This window comes from Cryptomeria japonica, chromosome 2 (assembly GCF_030272615.1).
Source record: "Cryptomeria japonica chromosome 2, Sugi_1.0, whole genome shotgun sequence".
NCBI lineage: Eukaryota > Viridiplantae > Streptophyta > Pinopsida > Cupressales > Cupressaceae > Cryptomeria > Cryptomeria japonica.
The window spans coordinates 375,722,099-375,747,587 of record NC_081406.1 but is presented as its reverse complement, the minus strand read 5'-3'; positions in this window follow the sequence as shown (position 1 = coordinate 375,747,587).

Sequence of the window (25,489 nt, the reverse complement as noted above, 5' to 3'; positions counted from 1 at the left end):
TATAAAGTCTATTCCCCACTGTTGAAATGGTTCTTCAACCTGCATTGGTCTTAGTGGGAGTGATCCTTGATACTTCATTTTGCCTGAGAATTTCTAACAAGCCTCACATTTTCTAACATAAGCATAGCAATCATTGAAGACACATGGCCAAAAATATCCAACTCTCAATATCTTGCGTGCAGTAGTTTTGGCTAAAAAATGACCACCACAAACCCCTTCATGCATCTCTTGTAGGATTTTCTCTGCTTGGTGTTCATCTAGGCATAGCAGCAATATACCATCTCTATTTTTCCAATACAAGTCTCCATTGATGATCACATATTTTGCGGATTTCAGTTTTAATGTTCTCTTTTGATTATCAGTCATACCATTTGGACATCTTATGTGCTTGAGATAATACATGATATCTGCATACCAGGCTGTATTTTCAATACTGAAACTGGCTTCATCTAGTCCAACCTCATTTACCTGAAATTCTTCAACCCCTGCTCCTACCATAAGTTTAGCCAATCCCTGACCTTTGATAACTTGTGAAATCTTGAGCTCAATATTGAATTCTTGAATCTGGTTGATCCATTTACATCTTTTTCCAATGACCTCAGTTTGTCTAAATATGTCCTTCACTACTGCATTAGGAACATATGCTATAACTTTCGCGCCTACGAAATATGGTCTGAATTGTTTTACTACTTTTACCAAGGCATAAGCTTGTTTTTTATTTAGGTCATATTTAATTTCAGATGAATTCAGTGACTTACTGAAATACGCAATAGGCTGCTCACAATTGTCCTGGTTCTTTTGTAATAACACTGTTGCCACTGTATGACGAGATGCAAATGAAAAAATTAAAAAAGGTTTATTGAAATCTGGGGATATCAATACGGGTGCCTCAGATATTTCCCTTTTTATATCTGGAAATGCATCTAATGCCTCTAAATCCGATTCAATCTTAGCTTCCTTTTTTAGCATCCTCACTATAGGTTTTATGATATCTACAAAATTAAGGATGAATCTTCTGACAAAATTGATTTGTCCCAAAAATGATTGAACAAATTTGATAGTCTTTGGGATAGGTATTTCATTTATTGCAGCCTCTCTTTCAGGGTTAATTTTCACCCCTTCCTTGGACACTATATGTCCCAGGAGCTTTCCTTCTTCAACTGCGAAATGACATTTCTTCAGATTGAGGGAAATTCCATATTCCAGAGCTTTCTTGAATACTTTCTCAAGGTGATTGCAATGATCTTCAGCCCTTTTTGAATAAGTTGTTAAATCATCCTGATACACCACCATTATTACATCAATCAGTTCTGCAAACGCTACATCCATTGCCCTTTGAAATGTTGCCCCTACATTTGTTAATCCGAATGGCATTCTTGCATATACATATGTGCCCCATGGTGTTGTGAAAGCTGTCTTATATTATTCAGCTTCTTACAGTTACTTTTTGCAGCATATTATTCATGTTTGGCAAAGGATAATTATCTTTTAATGATGATATGTTCAGATTTATGAAGTCCACACATAGTCTTATGTCCCCATTTTTCTTTCTGACAGGTACCAAATTTGAAACCCAAGTAGAGTATCTACAAGGTTTAATTATCCCCGCATCTTTCATTTTTATTATTTCCTCTTTCATCTTAGGGAGTAAAGTGGGGTTTATAGGCCTTTGCTTTTGTCTGAATGGTTTAGCATTAGGCTTAAGAGGTATCTCATGTTGGAAGAGATCCTCCTTGTATGCTTTGAGGTCATCATAAGACCATGCAAATATGTGCTTATATTTTTTGAGTAACATTACTAATTGTTGCTTTATTTTAGGAGTCAATTTATTACCAATAAAAACATGTCTTGGTGATTCTTTGCTTCCCAAATTAATTTGCTCAACATTGTTTTCTTTGACTGAGGTTCCCTTGATTTCAACTTTGTCTTGTATTTGAAAGCTCTTTCTAGTGCAACTAGTCCTCTAGGTATTTTATTATATTTTAACTGTATGATTTCTTGTCCAAACAGAGTCTCTTTCCCATCTGTCATCTCTACAAAATCATTGAATTTGATAGCTTGTGCTTGGTAGTGATCCACATAGTGTAAGAATTTTAACAAATCATTGTCATCACAAAAAAATTGCCAGTTATACAAGTTATCTGGAACAGAAGGTCTGACTTTTATTTCCATTTCTAAGACTCCATTCAATGTTATATCATTTACCTTCAAAGCAACATTGGCCAAGAAGTCAGCCATGATATTTTTTGATCTATCAATCCAACTTATTTGGAAAGCATCAAACAGTTCCATGGTATCCCATACACATCCCTGTATTGTTTCAACCTGAGATGTTTGTAGGCATACTTTTGTTTGATTTGAGATATTACTAGTTCTGAATCCCCAAAGGCATTGAGAAATTTAATTCCATGCTTGGTAGCCACATTAAGTCCAGTGAGTAAGGCTTTATATTCTGCAATATTATTTGTACACTCAAACATCAGTTTGAAAGAATACTTGAATGTCTCTCCATCCGGTGAGATAAATACAATTCCATCCCCACTTCCTTCTTTGCTGCATGATCCATCAAAGTACATCTTCCATACTTGATCTTTACTCTTCTTGACTATAGACTCTATCGGGGTCAATCCTCTCAATTTTGTTTTTGTCAACTCTACTTTGAAGTTGTCCATATCTGACTGGATGAAACATACCAAATCAACAGGTTCCACCTCCTCGATGATGTATTCAGAGTGAGGTTCTCTCTCAATCCTTACCTCCAACCCATTTAGTAGTATAGTAGCATATGGTAAGTCTAGGTGGATATGGCCTCCTATCAGGTTCGACCATTGTCTTGACAATAACATACCATAGTTAAGAGGGACATCAACCACAGTGATGTCCATTTTATAAGATGCTTCTAGATATGCTGCCAATTTGAATTCAACATCCTTCATGACACCAACCACTAGGACGGAATGGTTATCCATGGCATAGAATTTACCAAAATTTGTGTCCACTGACATTCCAAGTTCTTTCATGACTCCTACTAGCATTACATTTATAGCAGCTCCCGAGTCAATCATGCAATTTTTTATCATTTTGTTATTGATCATCCAGGTTAAATAAAATGGGTCTACTTGAGAGGGATTTTTTGTTATTGTTGACCCTTAATATATGGTTGGAACAGGGTTATCATTATTTTGGCTATTTTGTTTATGTCCCTTGGTCTCTTCCTTAGATACACCATTGATCACCTTCAAGGTTTTTTCTTGGTATTCTGGAAACTTCATCATCTCAAGTAGTGGAACAAAGACCTTCATCTATGCCAAGGTGTTGGCAATATCAAATGATGTTGTAGTAGGCAGTATTGAAGTGTCCACCGTCCTGTCCTTATCACCCTTTTGCATCCTAGAAACTTGCAACTCCTTTTCCTTAATTAACTTTGTGTTTTCTCCCTGAGTCTTGCTTGGGTTAGTTATTGGTTTAGATGTTTTATTACTCTCCTTTATGAACATGCCTGATGGTTTGCCTTTTTCAGGGTTTATGGTTCTGTTTCTTAACATATAAGTCCTTTTGGCTTGTTCAATGACAGCTATAGTAATCCTCTCTTGCTCTTCTTTACTAGGGATCCTCAGCCTAACTTCATCTTCCTCATCTGAGAATACCTATTGCATACAACACTGCTGATTAATCCGCCTAGAATTTACATCACTTCCTTCACTCCCCTCAGATGAATCACAACCCTCAAAGGATAGTAAGTTTATCGCATGATCATTTGCATATTCTTCACATTCTTCCTCTCTTCCCTGCAACTTCATTACCACTGCACACTGGTAAGGAGAATGAGTCATATCACACACTAAGCACCACATATCTTCATCAACCACCTAGTTCACCACTTTTCTCAAAGGATCTAGTATTTGGTTACCTTCTTTCAGGTTCTTGTCCACTGGTTTTCCATCTTTCCATGCAGTATTATAAGGCATATCATGCAATCTGGGCCTATCATGGTGATAAAATTGTTGTTTCTCTATTTTATTCACTCTGACAGACAAATCTTTGAGAATATTCAACACCTTGTCCAACTTGTCATCGTCCTTTGTTTGTTTAGGGGCCTTTGGATTGAACAACATTGCATCCTCCCTTCTTCCTATAGTTCCAGCTACTTTTCTATTATTCTCTATAGTTATGGCCACTTTCATGACTCCTTGAAGGGTTGTAGGATTCTTTTTCTTGAGCTTATAGTTTGTTTTATAGTCAAAAGCATTCATGTAGTACAAAATGCTAACTTTAGGAACCGATTTTATTCTATTAAGGATTTTATTCATAACTCTATTAAATCTCTTATTGAAATTGGCCACTGCTTCATTTGTATCCTTCTTGATGCTTATGATCATATGTAAGGCAAACTATGGGCTATTGTGGTCTCCGTATTGTTCAAGAAAAAGTCTTTTGAATTATGTAAGGTTGTTTACTGAAAAATCTGACAGTGCTCTGAACCAATCTTGGGCGTCCTCTATCAATGACTGCATGAACAACTTCATCTTGACATCCTTATATGGGAGATAAAAATCCTCCATAACTGTGTCAAAATCTTTGCAATGTGCTTCCCCTGAGATGGCATTACTCCTAGTGAACTTTGGTATTGCAGTCCTCATTTCATTAGGGATAGGATGTGGATACACCATCATCCCTGAAAAGTCGAACTGCCTGATGCATTCTGTATTCATCAGCCTGTATCCACCTTGGAAAAAGTTTCCATAGTTTGGTCTCACATTGTTATTACCAGGAGGAAATTGGTTTTGTGGTTGAAAGTGGTTTTGATATGTAAAGGTATTGAACTGGTTATGCTAATACTTAGGAGGTAAATTGGGATATGGGATGTTGTTGAAGTGATTGTGTTGGCGCTCAGGAGATATATTATTATATGGAAATTCATTTGGCCTAGGATTGTATAGAGGGTTTTCAGACACCTTGTAAGTATTGTTCTTCACATTGGTTTTATCTGTATTGTTTCTCCTTCTATTTGATCCTTGGGCTGCCTGTTCACACATCGCCTTGTATCTCTCCAAGTCATGATCAATATCAATTTCATTGATATTTATACCCACTCTAGCACATAATTCTATACATTCTTGCACTCTTCCCTCGTCTTTCATTTCAATGGCTGCTTCCATCATTTATCTCATCAAGTCCGCCATACGATCTGATGCATCCACCTTGCTTGAGCCTGAGGAACTTGAAGCTCTTGCCCTTGAATTTTGATGGTGATTCTCAAAACCAGGAGGGTATTTCCCTTTCCGCGCTCTATCCACAACTGCCAAATCCTCATCCCTGGGGTATGTGGGAACTGTATAATTCTGTTTACTCAAGGTTGGATGTGAATGGTTTTCAGAATAGTGCTGATTATACTTCCCATTCATAAAGTCATTTTTAGGTTCCATCGGACTATCTATTGATTTCTCCTTTGGATTTCTTTTACTTCTCTTCTGATCAAAGTTTAATTGGACTAAGGGGTGGCCTTGTGTTATTGACCTTCTTCTGTACATAAAATTTCTTATTTAAGAGTCGCCACCTTTCTTCTTGAAAGGAAAAATGTATTTTGTATATGAGTTCTTTCCCACAGCAAAGTGCTTTTTCTTTTTAATGTTCCCCAACAGAGTCGCCAATCTGTTGGGTCTCAAATCAATAGATTGGATAGGTTCTAAGGAAATGCCAACTCCTGTGCTCAAACCTTCCAATTAACTTGGCCAACTTATAGAGTGAACCTATTTGATTACTAACTCTCTCACTTTAGGCTCTGCAAGACCTAAGCGAGTATACCTACTCACTAGTTGTTTTCAATGACTAATGGTTTTTATAGCAGATTAAGTATCTTGATCTAATTTCCTCCTATCTCAGAATGGCATAAATTCCTAGGATTGAGATATAGTAGATGAGTTCAAGATTGTTGTTGTAGAAGTTATTCGATCTTTGTGCTTGAAATTTATGTATATACACTATTGCTAGTCTATTCTATATTTCCTACTCAGCTACTCCTATTACTTTTAAAGTGAAATGTGAACTGATGAGTTGTATTCTATAGATGATTAGTGTCTTTCTTTGCTGTTTGGGCCACAAAGTCTTTTATATTTCTTTAGGATTTATTGTGTAAACTTATGAGACAATTTTTAAACCCACCCCTCTCGATGAGTCTATCAGTTACTGTTTCTTATGAGCTCTACTTCAGTGTCTATATTGTAAACTACTTGAATGAATTTAACCCTAACTTTTAAGAGACCATCCAAGGAAGAAATACAGGGAACAATTACAATTCGCGAGTAAATCTTTTTGATCCAAATCTACAATATGAAACACATAATTTTACTAGAAGAACATGAATAACCTTATCTCCTTTAGATAATATCATAAGCAGCTGCCTGCAGAAAATGCAATAATCCACAACATAAATGCAAAGGAAAGCGACTGATTATATTATATATTTGCCAAAAAAGTATAATGGTAATCCTGAGGCTATAATCTACTCCTTCTCTTATTATTATCCCACATTACCAAAGTTCCCTTCTTTATATGCAAGTATACATTATCACCAAGCGTTGTGGCTTTTCAACATATAACTGTTAACTAAGATTTTTTGTTAACAAACTGGAAGATAAACAAATTGAGCACCCCCATGTGCTCGATGTACTTGTCATCTTTATTCATTACAATATCTCTATTTAGCATCCTCATGTCATCTTTGATCAGTTAATAATGGCAGTTTTAACAACAGTTACTTGGGAACACGTTCGAATTTAATGGCAATGTGACCTTCCCTAGGATTTGTTTCTGATTTTCGTGGCAATCATTTAGATGAGAATATATCTTTCGATCCCTCATTTTTTATTCCATCGATCTCTTTGTCTCTATCGATGATACTTTTGTTTTGAATATTACTTCGAGTATGTATTTTCTCCCTTTATCCAAATGTTGCATTCGGTGATTATAGCTGTCTCTCCATCGATATATTTCTGATGTCCGTCAGGTTTCATGTCGAAGAGACCTAGGGCTTCAGTGACTTCCTTTATCCTTCCATTGAAACTCCCTTTCTATCGACATCAGTACACCCCATCGATAAACGGGTCTGTCATTTCATCAAAGTCTTCTTTACTTTTGATGATTTGCTTCTGCTATCATCTTTTCATCAATGAGCTCATTAGTAATTTTTCATCGATAAAGTTGTATCGAAAAAATCATGCATATCGGTAACACGCCCTTTAGCTTCCTTGAAACTCATATATTCATCGATATCTTTTATCGACGTAACTTCCTTTTGTCTGATCGATATCATTCTTTCGATGAGAGCGTTTCTTTCAGTGAGTGTTCTTCATCTTGCATCGATGGTATTGTTTCTTCGAAAGCCTTTTCTCATCGGTGAGGACCACCTCTGCTTTCTTCGATACTTTTTGTCGGTGAAATCATCACTTTCGGTGAGTCTTTTCTATAGTTCACCGAAACTCCCTTTTCTTCGATATCCCTTTTATATCGATGAGACATTGCTAGGTGTCATCGATACTTTGTGAATTTTGGATATTTTGATAGAATGCTATTACACTTTCTTGACAACTTATGGAATATTATGATATCAATAAAAATAATGGTTTTTTCTAAAAATGGAGGGCTCTTGTAATTCAATCTTATGAATCAAGATATTTTACTTTATTCAAATTTGATGCTCAACAGTACCTATTTAACAATCAATTATGCATCACCTTTGACACTCAATAATTTGATTCCCCTTTTTCTAGCTTGTTCTATTCCTAACAATAATGCTTCATATTCTATGGTGTTATTAGTGTTTTTAAATTCTAATTTGAATGAAAAAGGTATCTTTTCACCTTGTGAGGAAATGAGCATCACTCCAGCACCAGATCTAGTTGATGCACAACTACCATCAAATTCCATTTCCCACAAGCCTGCAATAGGATCCACTACATCTTCTGGTGTACCTTTCTTATCATCCGAGAAGAGAAAATAATTGCCAAAATCACATTCTTGATACAATATTTGAGATTTTGGGTCATCAGAGGGGAAAACGGTATATTTGGACTTCGGTTTAGGTTGAAGAGAAAAAAATTGTTTACCAATGGGAATTATTGCCTCTGACCAATCCATTTTAATTTCTCCTCTCAAATCCTTACAAAAAGTCCTGCTCAACAACATTCCATAACTTGTGGGAATATCAGAAACTAAAATAGTCAACTTCACTCTTTTGTTTGGATGTACCACCAGAGCAACTTGCACATCTTTGATTTGACCTAGTAAAGGAATTTGGTTTGAGTCCATTGAATAGCATTTACCAAATGTTTTAGTAAGTGAAAGGCCTAATGCTTTAGCAATTGTAGAAGGCATAATATTATTGTATACACCTAAAAATGGTTTGAAGATAATTAATTAAATAAGCAATTATTTAATTAATCCCCCCTCCTAATTTAATTGAATTCATTAGGCAATTTGATTAAATTCTCCCTTTCATCTACTTATTAATAAATCTAGGGATTTATTTAATAGGTTCATTTCAATAGCCCTCTTTGATTAATTAATTCAAATTAATTAATCCTCCCCCCATTTCAATCAATTCTTCTAATCTCCTAATTAATTAAAACAAATCAATTTATGAGTTGTTGAAATTTAATTAGTCTTTTCCTATTAATTGAATTTTTAAAATTTGAATTACCCACATGCCTACTAACTTCTAACCACCTAACCTAACCATCCCTCTAACCTAATCTGTTCCGCCTAACCTTGGGTTTAATTAACCCTATCCCATCTTCCACATTCTAACCTCCTTATCCTAACCTCCTATGGTGTGGATATTTTCTTCTTGAGACACATGGAACTTTGGCCACATGTCTCCTCTCTTGGACACTTTCCCTCTTATGAGTAAGGCTCCTTGACACTTATCACCACAAAGATGACAAGTGTCCCTTCTTCCAACCTCTTCTCCAACCTCCTACAATTTCACCCTTGATATCTTTAGACTCAATCTTGATCATTGATTCCTACCACCTCACCCCTGGCCTTGGAAATCGTATAAATATCCCCCATTTTGGAGCACAAAGGATCGCATCTCATTATCAATTTAGGAATTTTTACTATAGGCATATCATTTGAGCATTATTGTTATAGGCAATTGCATCTTAGATTTAGTTTAATTTGATCATTTTCTAGCATAATTATTGAATCATGTAGCTCAATCAATCTCTTTTCTAGCTTAATTGCATCATCATTATAGCTTAATCATGCATATCATTAGCTTAATTAGTCTCTTGGATCAATTTAGCATATTCAATCTCATCTTTGCATATCATTATCATTTCAAATCCTCCATCTAGGTGTAGTCAAGTCACTGGGATTGCTTATCCAGATTTGAGAGAAAATGCATACTCGCATCTCTTAGGAGGCGATAGGTTACTCTGTCATGGTTCATCTTTCATTTGATTCTTATTTTCTAACCATGCTTGTAATGATCTATTGAGTGTTTTGTGTTGCAGCTACAGGTATCACACTTCACAGGCACGACAATTATCAGAGGCTCCAAAATCAATAATGCAATTATTAAGTTCAAACCATTGATAAATAAAGACACATAAAATGGCTTGGGCCTTTAATCAGGTACTAATGGTGATTCAATTGGTTGATTAGCTAATGTTTTTAGAAAAGTACTAGACAACTCTGCAGACATGGTATCCTTTTCATCCTATGAAGACTTAAGATTAATCAATGGTGTGTTGGTGTATTGCAACTGGGAAGTTTCCCCTTGAACATATTTAATCATCTTCTCTAAATCTTTAGGATTCAACCTAAGATACCCAGTGGGAGAAATCTGAATTTTGATTCCTTACAAAATTCAATAATATCAAAAGAAGAATCGGGATCGACATGCTTCAACATCTGAACCTCTTGAACTCTTGAACCATTCTCTAAGTTTTGGTTCAAAGGTTCTTTACCTTTAGCTACAATTTTAGGAAAGATTGTGGTACCTATACTTTTGGATGGACACTGACATCTAGTGAGGATAGCACAAGAAGGATCTCCTAGGGTCACCAATATATCACCTCCTCTATTTGAATCTGATTCATACTCCAGGAAGTGTATTCCAAAGTCACCAGGTTGCCCATGAACTTCGTCTTTTGGACCAAGTTCACTTATGGCCTCTCTTGTATTTATCATTTATGCATACCATACCATCTCTGGACAAGAATCACCATCATGATCATCAGTGAGATGAAAAACACACATATTCCCCTTAAGTGGTGGAGCTTCAATTGCTATTCTTTGTTGAGCCAGAGGTAATTGTAAGGCTTTATTCCCAGTTCCCATAGACTGATTTGTAATCCTCCTTAATATGTCTTGGAAAGGCTCTGGGTAAGATGTACTAGCCTTGGGTAGCTGTCTTTTGAGTGTTATAACATCATTTATCAGCCTTTGAATTACAGGGTCTGAAGAGGTAGAGGGTTGCACATTAGCCACTTGCACTTCCCTCTTCCATTTTCCTGCAGTAATCAAGTCATCTTCTAACTCAACAACAAGTGTTTTAACACCATTCGGAGTTGTAACTCTCTATCTACAAATCAAGAAACTTATCTCTAAGGGCATAGAGTTTATAAAAAAACATTTCATGTTATTATTTGAAGGTTTCTGGTTTGTAGGATATTTATGGATAATTTTATCAAACCTAGCCACAAAATATCTCATAGATTCAGGGATCTCTTTTTTTAATTGAGCTAACTAGGCAAAAAGGTAATGCTCATCTTCTACTACTTTGAACCTAGCTTCAAACCTAGTTTTCAAATCTTGCTATTTCATTATTATACTATTTGGCAAATGATAAAACCAATCTGCAAAGGCTTCAGTTAATGTTTGTACAAACAACCTTACTACAACATCTTCATGCTAGACAACTATTACACCACATGAAACATTAAATGCATTCAAATGTTCATCAACTATGACCTTCCCATTGCCACTAAATTTAGGCAAATGATTCCTGGCTCCTTTGGGTAAATCATTGAAATTCAGACCAAGATTCAATGGACCTACTGCAGCCCCCCAAGGATTGTTGGTTGCCATCAGAAGAATGATATTAAGAGGTGTTAGGTTGATTACACTGGGTAAGGTAACACCATGCAAGGTTAGGGATTGGAAAATTAAAGATGCATGGAATGAAGGGGATGGACAATAAGGTCTATTGCTTTCTCATCTCTTAAGCGAAAAGGACGTCTGGAAGTTTACGTTTTGCAATTCTTGAAAGACAAAGTCAACTATTCCTTCATACCTCTAAGACCTAGTGTATCTCCTTGGCTCCATCTTGTTTACAATGCAAAATTTTGATAGAACTGGATAGACTCTTAAAATTTCACAATAAAATTCTATATATCTTGTAACCAGGCGACCAATCTTATTATTCAACTCCCCAGCAGAGTTGCAAAAAATCTGTTGGTTAACAGATTTGCCTTTCCTTTAATAATTTTTTTATGATGACTCATGCATACCCTTGATGAAAAAGAAAATGAATCAACAGTTGGGTGAACCGAGTTTCAGTTTACCCTTTGTATAAGAGTGTAGCTCCTCGTAAGATATTCAATGAATTTTTATGCAAATAACTCAAAAAGAAACACACTTTTTACCAGAAAGAAAGAAAGGCTTTCACATTAATTTGTCAACACAATAAGAATGCTACAAGATAATCATCCATAAATATAAATCTAACGGACTTAAACTTTGAACATTTCAATTCAATGTAAAACTTATTTCACCAAGTATACTCAATGTAGCATAAATGTTGATCGATACTCGCTCATGCCTCATAGGACAAGGGGGATCAGAATCAATTAAATGACAATGTACCACTAATTTTCTTAATCAATGAATCCAAAGACTTACAAAGAACTGATAATGAAGTAAAATATTCCGCACACAAGCATACATCCCAACAGAGATTGCTCTATCATTCAAATGCACAGAATTTGAAGACTGTACAAAATATATCATTCCATTCATATATCAAATCTCTACACTGAAATTCAAATAAAATTAAGTCTGCTAATTCAAATCAAAGTTTTTTGGACTATTAATAAAGCTTGCTTAATTAAATTTATAGCCTCCAAGCTAATAGTTCTTTTGAAAATAACCCTAAATTCTTAAACTCTACCCTAGAGTTAAAATAAATTGTTTGCTTCAAACTGGATAAAAACCAAATGAACAAAGGCCATGGACATGATGACAACTCATCCATAAACCGATCAAGACTCCAACATGGTAGAAGAAGTTGTTGATTTGTCCTGTTTTGTCGTGGTTCCATGTACATTTCACCACTCCAAATGTGCTATTGAGAAATTAAGGATAACCTGATAGTGCGAGAGTCCAATGTGCAGAATGCGCTACTTCCAAACTTCTTTGTTCATGTTTACCTGCATAACTTTAATTTTATGCGCTTCCAAGTGATCGAAGTAGACTGCTAACATTGATTCTATCCTTGCCACTTAGGAAAAGTCATCTATAGTTAGAGATGTTGTCTCCATAACAAGTTGCACCCTTTCTTTAAAGGTTTTGACCATATCTATCCCTGGTTCAATCGTCTGCCCGTCCTCCTTCAAGAGCTGTATATCGATGAATTTTAAATCTTTTTGCATCATATCAATAAGTTCTTTTAATCTTTTTAACAACTTGATAGATTCTTAATGACCCTATTTAATGATAGAGTTCCTCCATTCAACATTCTTTCTTGATACATATAGTACGTTGTCATCCAGGTTATCCACTGGCTTCTCAGTAAGAAATTTCATGATGCCAAATTTTTGTACATCATTCATCTTCTCTAAGACTGCTACCCATTTGTTTCTTTCCTTGTCCCATACAGTAGCTTCCAATTCTAACTCTTTACTCACAGTTATGGCGTTATCATACACCTTGATCAGGCTTGCAATGTAGTCCATGCCCTTCTGCACTATGGAGTCAAGCCACTCATCAAAAACTTCAGCTATCATGCGATTTCTTTGGACCTAATCCAATAGATTTTGATTCACTGCTGATTTAGGGTCAAAGGACAATGTCATATGTGTCAGAGGTTGAGGACTTAGGTGATGTATGATATTGATATATTCTGCCATCTAGGTAACAACTTGTTTCAACTCCCTTTTGTCCTTCTCATCTTACTAGGTCCTGGATATCATTCTTTTAGTGGAGTATTATAAATTTTTGGCATCCACAACCCTTGAAGCAACTCCAAAGTCAATTTTCTCAACAATAAAATCATTCTCAGTGGTTTTGCTGGATCTCTATCTGAAATAGGCTTAGCTACTTCCGCTACCTAGTGGCCTATTTCATCAGCAACTTCCATCATTGCCTATGTTTTAAGCTTCTTAGGTTTGGATATTTTCCCAAGGCACTTACTTACCATATCCTCCATGGGAGATGTAATAGGAACAATACTACATTTCTTTCCAATTGAAGCTCCAAGCCATCAAGAAGTACTGGAAGTTTCTTTGGGCGGAGGTGTCTGATCATCAGATGGGTTGAGAACAGTCATAGTGCTCATCAGATTTGGATTTTATTCAGGTTATTTCTTTGCATCCACATCCTATAGTGAAGGGTTATTTATCACTTATTGATCCATGATCACTCAAGTTTCTTCGCTCAAATCTAAGTCCACAACAATTTGGCCTGCCACTGGTTCTTTGTTTTTCTTTTTGCTCCTTGAATGAGTGATTCAAACTTCTGAAGAACTCAATAGGAATCTCTTTGATCTTTTGGTTTGAACCTCTCCAATTTTAAGCCTTGTGGCACCTGCAACATCAACAATTTCATTAGAGGAGGAAATGGGAATCTATGTTGTAGCATGAAGTGGACCAACTGTTAATACATTAGGAGTGATAAGCGACTCCTTTCTAAATTTGCGGTCCCTTAACCACTTCTCTATTTTTCTTATGACATTGAAGGACTTGGCTTGAATATTTTCTTCTTCTCTCCTATCCTAGTCAATTTCAGGGATAGGTTCCCCTTGAACCCTTTCATTGAATTCAGGATCCAATACATCTTCCCCTTCCTCTTCTTGTATTCCTGACACATTAATGGATAACCTCATTGTATTAATCTGCTGCTGCAGAGTGAATCTTGACCACAATCTCCTCCTCACTTCAAATTCATCACAACAATTTTCCCAATAGTATTCTAATTGAGGTTCATGGAAGAAATGTTCATGAACATTTAGATGTTCTACAGCATAGCCCATGCTATCAAACTTACGTCTAGCAATGTAGGGCTGCAAATTCATTTTATTGAACTCTAATTCGAGGTTCAAGGCATTAAAAAAAGACTTAAAACTACAGTAGCCAAGTTCAATCAGGAAAGAAACCTTGGATTTACCCTTCGTCCCTAACCTTTTGTCAATGTGGGCTAGCTGTCTACAAAATTCAATAAGCACATAACTATTAAAGGCATAGCTGGGCAATTTGAATGGTTCACCTTCAAATCCCCCCACTCTAATGTGAGTAAATCTGGGAAATTGGATAAATTATCTTTCATATATACTGACCAACTCCATGGCTTCGACTGACATTCTTTTATTTGTGTCTCTTTGCAGCTCAAAGGCAAGTCTTCCTGCAAAAACATCATTCCATCTTGTGAAATTTTCTGCATGTCTTTGTTGTTGCAAGTACGAGTAATAATCATAAACCTTCATGCTGTCCACCCAATGCTCATTATGCAACCCTTTCCATTCTCTGGTACAAGCCAATATATAAAATAGATATGAGGACATGTAAAAATGTGACATTGCAACAAAGTTACTCAAACCCCCATGGAGCCTTTCAACAATAACTTGTGCCCAATCAAGATATTTCCCGCTAGCTAACAATACCTAGATATAAAAGTACATCCAATCTTCCCAATAGAAAGCATGTGAATTCCCTTTGAGTCTGTTTAACAATATTAAAATATCCTGCACCTCTGTGATGAAATGCTCTCTTGTAAGAGGTTTGGGTAACTGAGACCCACCTTTCTGAACCTTTAGAAGCCAATTCCTTGCAATGTCACTTTTATATGTGCTTTTCTTCTCAGAGAAAAATGTGTATGAGGTACCAATTGACCAATCTTCATACGACTCTTTATGAGGGATTCCAATTGCAGCCATCACCGTTTCTCTGTTAATTTCTACTAATAGTTCACCACTGCTGGTCCTAATGCACCTACTATCAACATCATATCTGTTCATACATGCTATCACTAATTCTGGACAAGGAGTGACAGTTGGGAAAGCAACATCTCAATCAAGCCATTTCTAACTATTCTTTCCATCATCGAGTTAGCCCCATGGTTGCTAGCTCTTTCTAAGAAATATCCTAAGTTAGCTTGGGCCAAAGAAGTGTCACCTAGTTCTGGAAGTATACTGACTAGGCATGATGTGCGACCAAGTTTTGGAAGTATCGACCTTATAATGGCCACTTTTACATTCATCAAACAGTTCCTAGAAAGAACATAATTCTATTCCAAAACAAAGAATTTTCCTACACTAAATTTCTGAGCTAGTAACACAACAGAGGGAAAATTATCAAAACTTACTTGTTAGCACCATCAAATCTGTGAAACCCTCGAAAGTATGGAGTTGAAATTACCTTCGGCGTCTTTTGCTTCTCCAACCACAACAACTACAACTTCCACTATTTGAGAATTCACATGTTAAGAGGCAGAAAATTGAGTAATACCTACACACGCCTCATAATGATTTATCCGAATGTGTGAGATAACCAATAATTTTATGAGATCTAGACAACTTTCTTAATCACACATCAACTCCGCACAAAAAACTTGAGTTTTCATGATTTGTTTCCATAATTAGAATAGATGCCCAAAATATTCCTTTTGTCGTGCCACCTTTTGTGTTATTAATGTCCTCGAGGCCAACTTGAAATGAACCTTTGAACTTTGAACCATTTAACAAAAAGTTCAATGGTTCAAGTTCAATCTTGAGAAAATAAAAGAACTCTTAACTTGCAACTCAACACAACACCAGGAACAAGCGAAGACTTTTAACAAACACAAAGGAAGACTTTGAACCTTGAATCTTGAAACTCTTTAGGAATGGTTCAAAAGTTCAAGTTCAAGACTGACTTAACACATTCACGCTCACTCGCTTAACAAAATAACAAAGCCACGACCCACACAAAGGCATCGGTTGAACTTTGAACCTTGAACCAATACGCAAGTTCAACCGACAGGTTCATTGGGGTAGAAAAGGTGAAACATGAAGGAAGAAAAAGTGCATGACTAAAGATGGATCAAACTGAACGAGGGAAACAAAATTAAATAGACATTTTTTTATTCAAGACAAATAATGGGTAACACAGGTTATCAAGGAGCTCAATTTGTTATCTTTAAGCACTTAGATCATTTTAGTTGCATGCTAGTTTAGCTTTCATCATGTTGATAGGATCATGCTAATCCCATTTTCATGCTAGCTTAATTCATAGCCATTGTATATCAATTTCATAGCAATCTCCATGTTAGTTTAATTAGCATACCTAATCTTTCAATTTGGAATCAATCTTAGTCTCATATCTTGCATTCCATCTTGCATTTCATTTTTTCATATCATTTGATCATCTAGTTAGGATCTTAGTTGCATCCATTTTGATCTTGGCATATCCTTCATTCTTGTTCTTTAGGTTGACATCTAAGAGATCAAGTGCTTTTACAAGTGAGGGCCACCTTGAATCTTGAAGATCCTTGGAGATAGAGGAACAGGAGACGTGTTTGCGGTTCTTGATTTTGAAGCTAACTTAATTTAATTTCTATTTTGATTTCTTACTCTAACTTAATGTTTCATGTGTGTGTTTGATATTTTTTTATTTTATTTTGCAAATTCCACACTTCTGAGCACACATTTTTGGTGCCCACCCTGGGGCTAGACCCCTAATTTGATCAAAATTTTAACTTTTTTGCGTAGGTCCGACCAAGATTTTACAAAGAATATTTTAGCACATACAAAGCCTGTTCCAGCGCATTCATGGTACGAAGTAGTTTAATGCCCACACTTGAGCAGACTCTTATTCCATTTTGATAGAGTCGATTAGACATTTATTTTGTGCGATGGATATGATAGACTTGCTTGGATTCATGTGATGAATAGATGTATTTTAGCTCTCATATGTGCGCATTTATGATCATTGATAGCTATTGTATGCTTCTTGACTTATGATAATATTTATTTTTCTCATGCTTCGTTGCGACCTTATGTGATTACATATCATGATGATGCTCTCATTGCTACATGTATTAATGTCATGTTGATGCTTAGATAGATAGATTTCATTGATTATTGCTTATGATGAGATGGACATACTAACCCCAGTTTTGATTTATGTAAGATGTATTTCTCATTGTATTACTATTGTTTGACTATATGCATGGGGGAATCAACGTCACATCACTCATTGTGAGTGGGATGTGTCATTGTGACATTCCTCCACTTGTCCATTATGTACATATATATATGCACATGTATCATTTTGTGGTTATAGGGTTGCAAGTACAAAGGCATTCATTCCTCTCAGGCAACTGGGTGCGAGCTCCCCTGGCTAGACAGGTGTGAGCATGCCTCTTCCCAATGGCAATATGTGGTTTAGAGATGTTGGTTCCCTTCCCGCACTCTAGGTCTAGGTTTGACGTCAAGTCCTTTTTATCAGTATTGGCAAGTTCGCCATGTCGTCATTGTCATCATGACTTATGAGTATGTGGCATGGCTAGTTGATTATTCAGTTATTTTATTTAATTTCCTTGAGTAATGATTGATTTATTACTTAGCGTATTTAATTTCAGTATTTGATTGACTGTGTTTGAGTGTTTACTTGATGCTAGTTATGACCTCGTGAGTAATTTTGTTATTTTAAAAATTATTAAGATTTAACGATTTTCAATTATTTACTATTCCCGCATTTTAAATTTGATTAATGCTCATATTGAGATTTCGAGACTTTATTTGGCCATTTACGTTTTAAGTTGGTTTTTCGTGTTATTGATTTTATTGTCATTTAACGATTTTAATCTTTAATTATTTATTTGCCTTGATTATTTTAATTGTAGTATTTATTTATGTTGGATACGATTCCCATTCAGCTAATATTGAGAAGTCGATTATTTAATGGAATCAGTTTGTTTGGTTTTTTAATCAGTGTGTATATATATATATAAACACAATTTGAATGATTAAAAAATAAAAGAGAGAATAGATTATAATATTTTACTTATTACATTTTACTACAATTTAATATTCAATCTTTATTTTGAAAGTTGTTTTAAAAACTCAATGAGAGAATAGATTTTTAAAATCCCATAAAATGTGATATGACAATCTCCAATATATTATTATCCTATATTTGAAAAGAAGCTAGGGTTTCATTTTCGGTGAAATTCTTTATGTGCTTGGTTTTCTTGTTTTGTTGGAAAAAAAGTAAAAAATGCTGGAGAATTTGAAGGATTGGAGAGTTGGGGAAAGATTGTGTTGCTGCCCCAAATTTTCTTCCATCACTCTCCTTCAGGAAGAGGTAGGGTTTACTTTCCTTATTTTCCCTCTTTTCTTCCATGATTTGAAAAAAAATAAAAATAAATAAACCTCTTCCTCTTTTCCTTGTTTGAATCTAATTTATTTTCCATGGGATTGGCTTGCAAAAGAAACATTGTTGCCATTTCAAGTTTTCTAGGCAAATACTTCCATTTTAACTCCACAATTGAGAAATTGATTTCTTGTTGGAATGTGAAAGAAAACCCAAACAAAAACCTCCGATTTCAAGTTTAGATGATCAAAACCCTTGCTGTTAAATCCTTAATTTTTTTTGAAAATCTGGACTGTGTTTTGGGTTGCTGTCCAAAACCCCCATTTACCCTTCTTATTTCTGCTGTAGTTATCAGCAAACTAGTTTGATAGAGGAGTTTTGAAAACAAAATTTAGATTTAACAAAAAAAATATAATATACAAAAAAAAATTGCCATGTAGTGGCTGGTGCTACTAGCACCATCCACCATGTAGTGGGGGGCAGGGGAGGCTGGGCAACACCACCCACCACATAGTGGAGGGTGCCGAGCAACACCAACCACCACGTAGGGGTGGGTGCTACCAACACCACCCGCCAGGGGGTGTTGAGCCACCACCACCACATACGTGGTGGGGGGTGCAGCTAGCAAAATAAAAAGTTTTTTTTTAAATTTTAAAACAATAAAAAAAAATGTATAATAATATATTTATATTAATTAATAAATCTTTTAAGCAAAAATACATAATGTACATGTTAGTTGATAAACATTCAAGCAAATCATGTTATAAATAGATATAATAATATATATATATATATATATATATATATAATTATTAAGTTAATGGGTTTTAATTTGATTGAAGCATTTGAATATTAAAATAACAATATGATGACAATAATCAGATGATATTCGAGTGATATTAATAATAGTATTATTGAAATATGATGTTATATAGATGGCCTTATTGTTAGTACTCTTGTTATGTAATTTGACAATATTAAATGATATTGGATCTACATACAAATTTATTTATATACACGTGAGTATACCCTTGAATCATTGTGTTCGTGGATTGCCTTTAAGTCAACCTTTCCCAATTAAGAGTCTTTTAGTTATGTTTCCATCTGGAGGCCATTTGTGTCTTTTGATTTAAAACCAATGGTTAATGTGAGTTTTTGCTTTTATTTGCTTATTATGAGATTTACTTGCCCATTTTGGCATATGCCCTCGTGATTATTTTGCCATGAGGAGGAAATAACCATACTACCAATTTTGTGGTAGCGAGAGTGAAGACCTCGCGATGTTGATATGTTTTAGTGTAGTGGTATCATGACTTAGTTATATTTCTTTGGTTAAGAGGCTCGTTCCTCCACGTGTTGTTGTTCAGTCTTTTGGGTATGTGTGTGTTATGGTTTGGCATTGTTGGCATTGTGTCCGATTTTAGTTTTTCAAGAGCCTCTTGTTTTATGTTTTTTTGACCCATATGGAGGGAGTGGGCTCCTTTATGACACCCGTGGGTCATGAGAGATGGACTTTCATGAGGTTCCTTGTAAGGATGCGTGAAGTCTAGACCTTTTTGGCATAAGGGAGTTTACCATTTTTTAATGAAGTAATAATTAATTAATGAATAGGTATGGGTAGTTAGATAATTTAAAAAGATAATAACTTATCAGTGCCTCATGACTCAGTCCTAGGGAGGATGTTTTAGGCTGAGCATGGGAAGACCGTGGAGATGGTAAGCTAATCTCCCTTGGTTTCTCTCTCAAGGTTGAGATGGCTCCATATACCATAGGCTAGTGCCTTGTTCTTGGTTGGCATGTGATGACACTCCCTCGTACATGTGATTCCTTTGTTTACTTTTACATTCTTGTTATGATGTTTTATTGGCCTCTCGAAACCTCTTGTTTCCTTCTTGTTTGCTTGGTGCATGGTTGTGTGTATGGAAATTTCTTGGTGTTAGTTCCTTTGGTAAAGCATCAACCTAGGTTTAGTGTGCGAGTTGGGACCTAGCGACATCTCTTACCTTGGGGGGTGGTTCCTTGTAGGTTCTACATTGGTTGGGTGGTTGGAGCTTTTTGCCATTGGGGTTTTCCCTCTTCTTTGGTGTTGTCTTTGTACGTGGACTTGGAGTTGTCTTCATGTTGAATTTGAACCCTTGGAGAAGATTCATGTATGGATTACCCTATGATAGAGAAACTTAAATCATATATTATTCTAAGAACATTGTAAGAGAAGTGAGTGATACTCACGATTGTAATACTATGTAAAAAATAACCAATAATGTATTCATAAGTTACTTTACATGGTACATTCAAATGGAACCAATAATATAAGTTAATCAAATATAAGTAGAAAGAAAGAATAAAATGATATACTCTTACTAGTAATGTCTTATCATTTGTCAATCATGTATATTTCCTTAAATTGGACTCATAGGACATGAATCAAATTGTGATGCTTAGTATATGAGATGGATTAGTTAATTGCAATTGAAATATATTTCGTCAAATAGTTAAATCAGCAATACAATTATTCATGTGGTAATTAAGTGTTAGATAGTAGATATGTAGATGTGATGGAAAATGGATGTTGTTACTTTGTTCATGTTATATCTAAGTAGTGGAGATGAATTAATGCTTGTACCTTCAATATATTCATGTGAATATGGATGTAAAATTAAGTAGATGTTAGCATGTAGTTATGAGATCAATGATATGAACAATGGCATTTAACAAAAAACTTAGACTATCAATGTTAAGCATGGGAAACAAAAAACTATTGGTGATATAGTTAGATGTTTGGAAACTAGAATATCACTAAGGCTGAAAACTATTATGAATTTTATTACATAGACATCATTAAGAGCTAAATGGGAATTCATATAATTGTGTTATGGCTGCCATGAAACTAATGTTGCATGAATAGCATTATGAACATGTAATTTGCATATGTAGGTTAATGAGCATGCTTGTGGGTTGATGCATTGAATAGTGGACAACAATAGTAGCATATTATGTGAAGTGTATGATATAGGTTAAATTGCATACATGCATTTGTAGTTGTGTTCCTTGGTAAGGATATGTCATTAGGATCATAGAAGTGAACTAATATGATAATGGTAAATTAAAATTATCGATCATAAATCATAAATGGTGTATGTCTAGTAGTGATGTCAATACCCTAGGGAAAGGATGAAACCTTGTAAGCTATTAAACCTTGTAAACATGACTTCACTTGTGTTAGTAGCGTAATGTATGAAGCAACAGATAAACACTTAATGTTAGATTTTATCTATTGAACTAAATCATAAACTTAATGTCTATATTGAGTTAGATGTAACCTTGTTAGTAAAAAAAATAAAAAATTATTCCACTCCTTTTGGACCTAGTTGTAGTAAGTTTCCCTGGGAGGTTTGTTGGTGGGTGCTACAAGTAGTGCATACATCGACTATTTTAGTGCATATACTTGATCCTGTAGCGCATATATGTACTATTACCACATACGTGAAGTGTTTTAGCACATACGTGGACTGTTTAAGCGCATACGCACTGTGTTTTAGCGCATATGCGAAAGAAAAAAAATTAAAAAAAATAAATTATTTTTTTACAAAAAAATGTAACACAATTCAGAATTCTAGGCTTTGCAATACCCTAAAAATGGTCATCTAAACCATGGGCCCCTAATCTCGACAACATCACCAAGGTCCTAACCAAAGGCAATTAAATCAATCTTGATCACACAATTAATTCTTTAAACATTAAATGTCACATGGCAAATTAATCAACCAATATTAATTAAATATTTATTTAATTAATCGATCATTGCAAGAAAATCATTTTAAACAATTATCTTATTTATTTTATTAAATATCTTTTGCATATTTAATTAAATAAATGAATTTGCCATTAAATCATCAAAAAGAGGAATTTAATTAAATAAATCAATTGAGCACAAATCTTCAAAAATGGAAATAAATCAAAAAAGGAATTAATTGACCAAGAAAGAATTAAAAATTGAAGAAAGAAAATCAATTGGAAATAATCTTGAAAAAAAAATTAAAAATTGATGGATAATCTCAAAGAAAGTAATTAAAACAATTAAATATTAAAATTGAATGAAATAGAGAATAAATCAGTTTTTTTCCTAATTTTATCTTATTTTTAGTTCAATTTCCTTTAAAACTGAGAAAAGCATTCAATCACATCAATTCACCTTGATTGTGCTTCCTCTTGGAAAATCTTGACCGCTCATCATCATTTGATCTTAGCCGTTGGTTTCTTTCTAAATTTTCTATAAATTCAGGCTCTCATCTCTCATTCAAGAATCTTGGAGAATATATTGTTATTATACTAGTTTTGCTCTAGGTTCATTGAGAATATTGCATACATATTTAGATCATTTATCTCATTTATTGCTTAAATCTTGTTAGATTAATATTGCATCCATCTAGCTTTCATCATATTCATATAGATAAAATCCTTCGTCTTGATGTTGTCTAGTCACTGGTATTGCTTATAATCTGAGAGCAATCATATACTCGCATCTTTTAGAAGGCAATGGGTCGATTTTTTATGGTTTATTATTCATTGATTATATCTGATTAACCATGCATGTAATGACTTGATTGGAGTGTTGTGTATTACAGATACAGGTCCACTTTTCACACACACATTTTTGGCGCCCACCGTGAGGTAGAAAACTACTTTTTCAACCTCAAAATCATCATTTTTTTAATCCTACAGGTTTCATCCGTACAGCCTCTGCCAAATATCGTACGAGCAGTTTCACTGCATCGTATGACATTATATTGACACCTGCACTTTATCGTACGAAACAAGATCATATCCTTTAAATTGTCGTATGAATCAGGATTGTCATTCGTACGACATACTGATTCTTTTATACTCTGTCATTTTGTGCTAATTCCTAACTTGTATGACATACTGCTTGTTCTATCTTTTGTTGTTCTATGCTAATTTATATCTCGTACGATAAAAGATTTCTGTCATTCCGCTTTATGAAGATTGTCGTACGATTTTTCTGACAGATTAAAAATAGACTACCTTTCAAGATTTTTTGGATTAAATTTTGATTATGCTAATGCTAACCCTGAACCGTTTTCTGTCTGCCTGATATTTTCACAGCCTAACTAGTTTCTTGCAGGACGTTTGCCAAAGAATTTATCGACCAAACATACGCCTGTCAAAGAAAAAAGAAAAAAAAAACAACATGACTACTGATGTGTTGTTTTTGCAGGTTGCCTAAGGAGAAATCAATCAAACATTGTGTATTTCTTAATTTTTCTAGGTACTTAACTTGCTATCTGGGTAAATGAACAAATCTATCTTTTATGTCTTTTTGGAAAATTCTGAGAGGTAGGAGAGTATGCTCTTGTCTTTCTAAGACAATAAGAAATCTAGACCCTTGAGGCTTTTCCTATGTTTGAGATTTGTACATCTTTAGCAGGCCTGCCCTCCCGAGGAGCTAATAACTCTATAGCCTTTATGGCCAGTGAGAGGGGAACGACCTAAGTGGGAACGACTAAATGCCAAGTACTCCAACCCACTATAAAATACACGTGATTTGATGAAAATCAAGTCAACGATAGAGCTCAGAAATAGCTCTCCTCAGTACCTTCGGGTATATTAAACCTTATTAGATCCGATAAAAATTAGAAGCTACCCGATTCACCCTCGAAAGGTTGATAATCTTTATGCAAGAGAGATAGTAACTCTCCCAAGACACTTGCCATATCATGCCCCCATTAGCGTTTGGAGTTGGCTAATACGACGTTGAGAATCCATTGCGTGAGACTCAGCAGCCGTATTCTGATTAGCTATTGGGTGTGTACCTAAGTCAGCAAGCAAAGGGTTTCTTCTCTAAGCCAACTTCCATAGGGTTTGCATGTTGTGATTGGAGTTACTATTCATACTGCGTGTTTTTTGTGTTTTCATCCCCCAAACTGAAACTGGAATATTAAAACTAGAGAACACAAATCAACAAACTCAGTGATCAAAACTCTGTTCATGTCACAAACTAGTCTATCCTGGTCAGAAATTAGTCCACCTCAGAATTGGTCATGTTCAGTTGCCTTATCCAATCATGGAAAAACTCAGAATTTTTAGTCTTTGATCTGTGAACAGTCGTACGAGTTTGCTGAATTGTCATCCTGCATCGTACGAGTATACTATATTGTCGTCCTAAGCCCAATCCTCTGTCATACGAGACCCAGTAGTTTGTCATCCGGAGCCATATCTTGTGTCGTACGAGATAGAACTGAACATAATCATTTGTTGTCCGGGACCTACCTATTTGTCGTACGGTACTAGGCAACAACTCATACGAAATAGAATTGTTGTCGTCCTAAACATGTTATACTGTCATACGGTTCTAGAAATATAGTCGTACGAGTCTCTGATTTTATCAGTCGAGAACAATCAAAACCTATCCAAAATAGTTTTTATAGCGAGCCCAAAACTAGTTATCATCTTCCTGAGCATAAAACAACCTTGATAGTGTACCTCTACAGTTGCATTGCATGATTTTGTCGATCATTTCTCAGCTAGTTCAAACGAACATTTTACCAAACCTAAGTGAACCTGGATAATGTCTTACATAGGATTGATCATTCCTGAAACCAAACCAAATCTTAAGTTACTTCTCTTAATTACTACGTTAAATGAAATACTAGCTACAATTTGATCTTGACTTCTGCAACACATCTCGCTCTCGATCTTGTCGGTTAGAAATGCCTGTTCAAACCAGAAGTTCTCGCAACAAAAAGGAAAAAGAAAAAGAAATACCCTTTGTGTCAAAAGACAATCCATTCTTTGTGGAAAACCCCTTTTACAATAAACCGTCCTCGTCACAGATACCAGTTTATGACATACCAATCTCTGGTCAACCCCTATCTCCCACCATGTCTGGGGAAAGACAA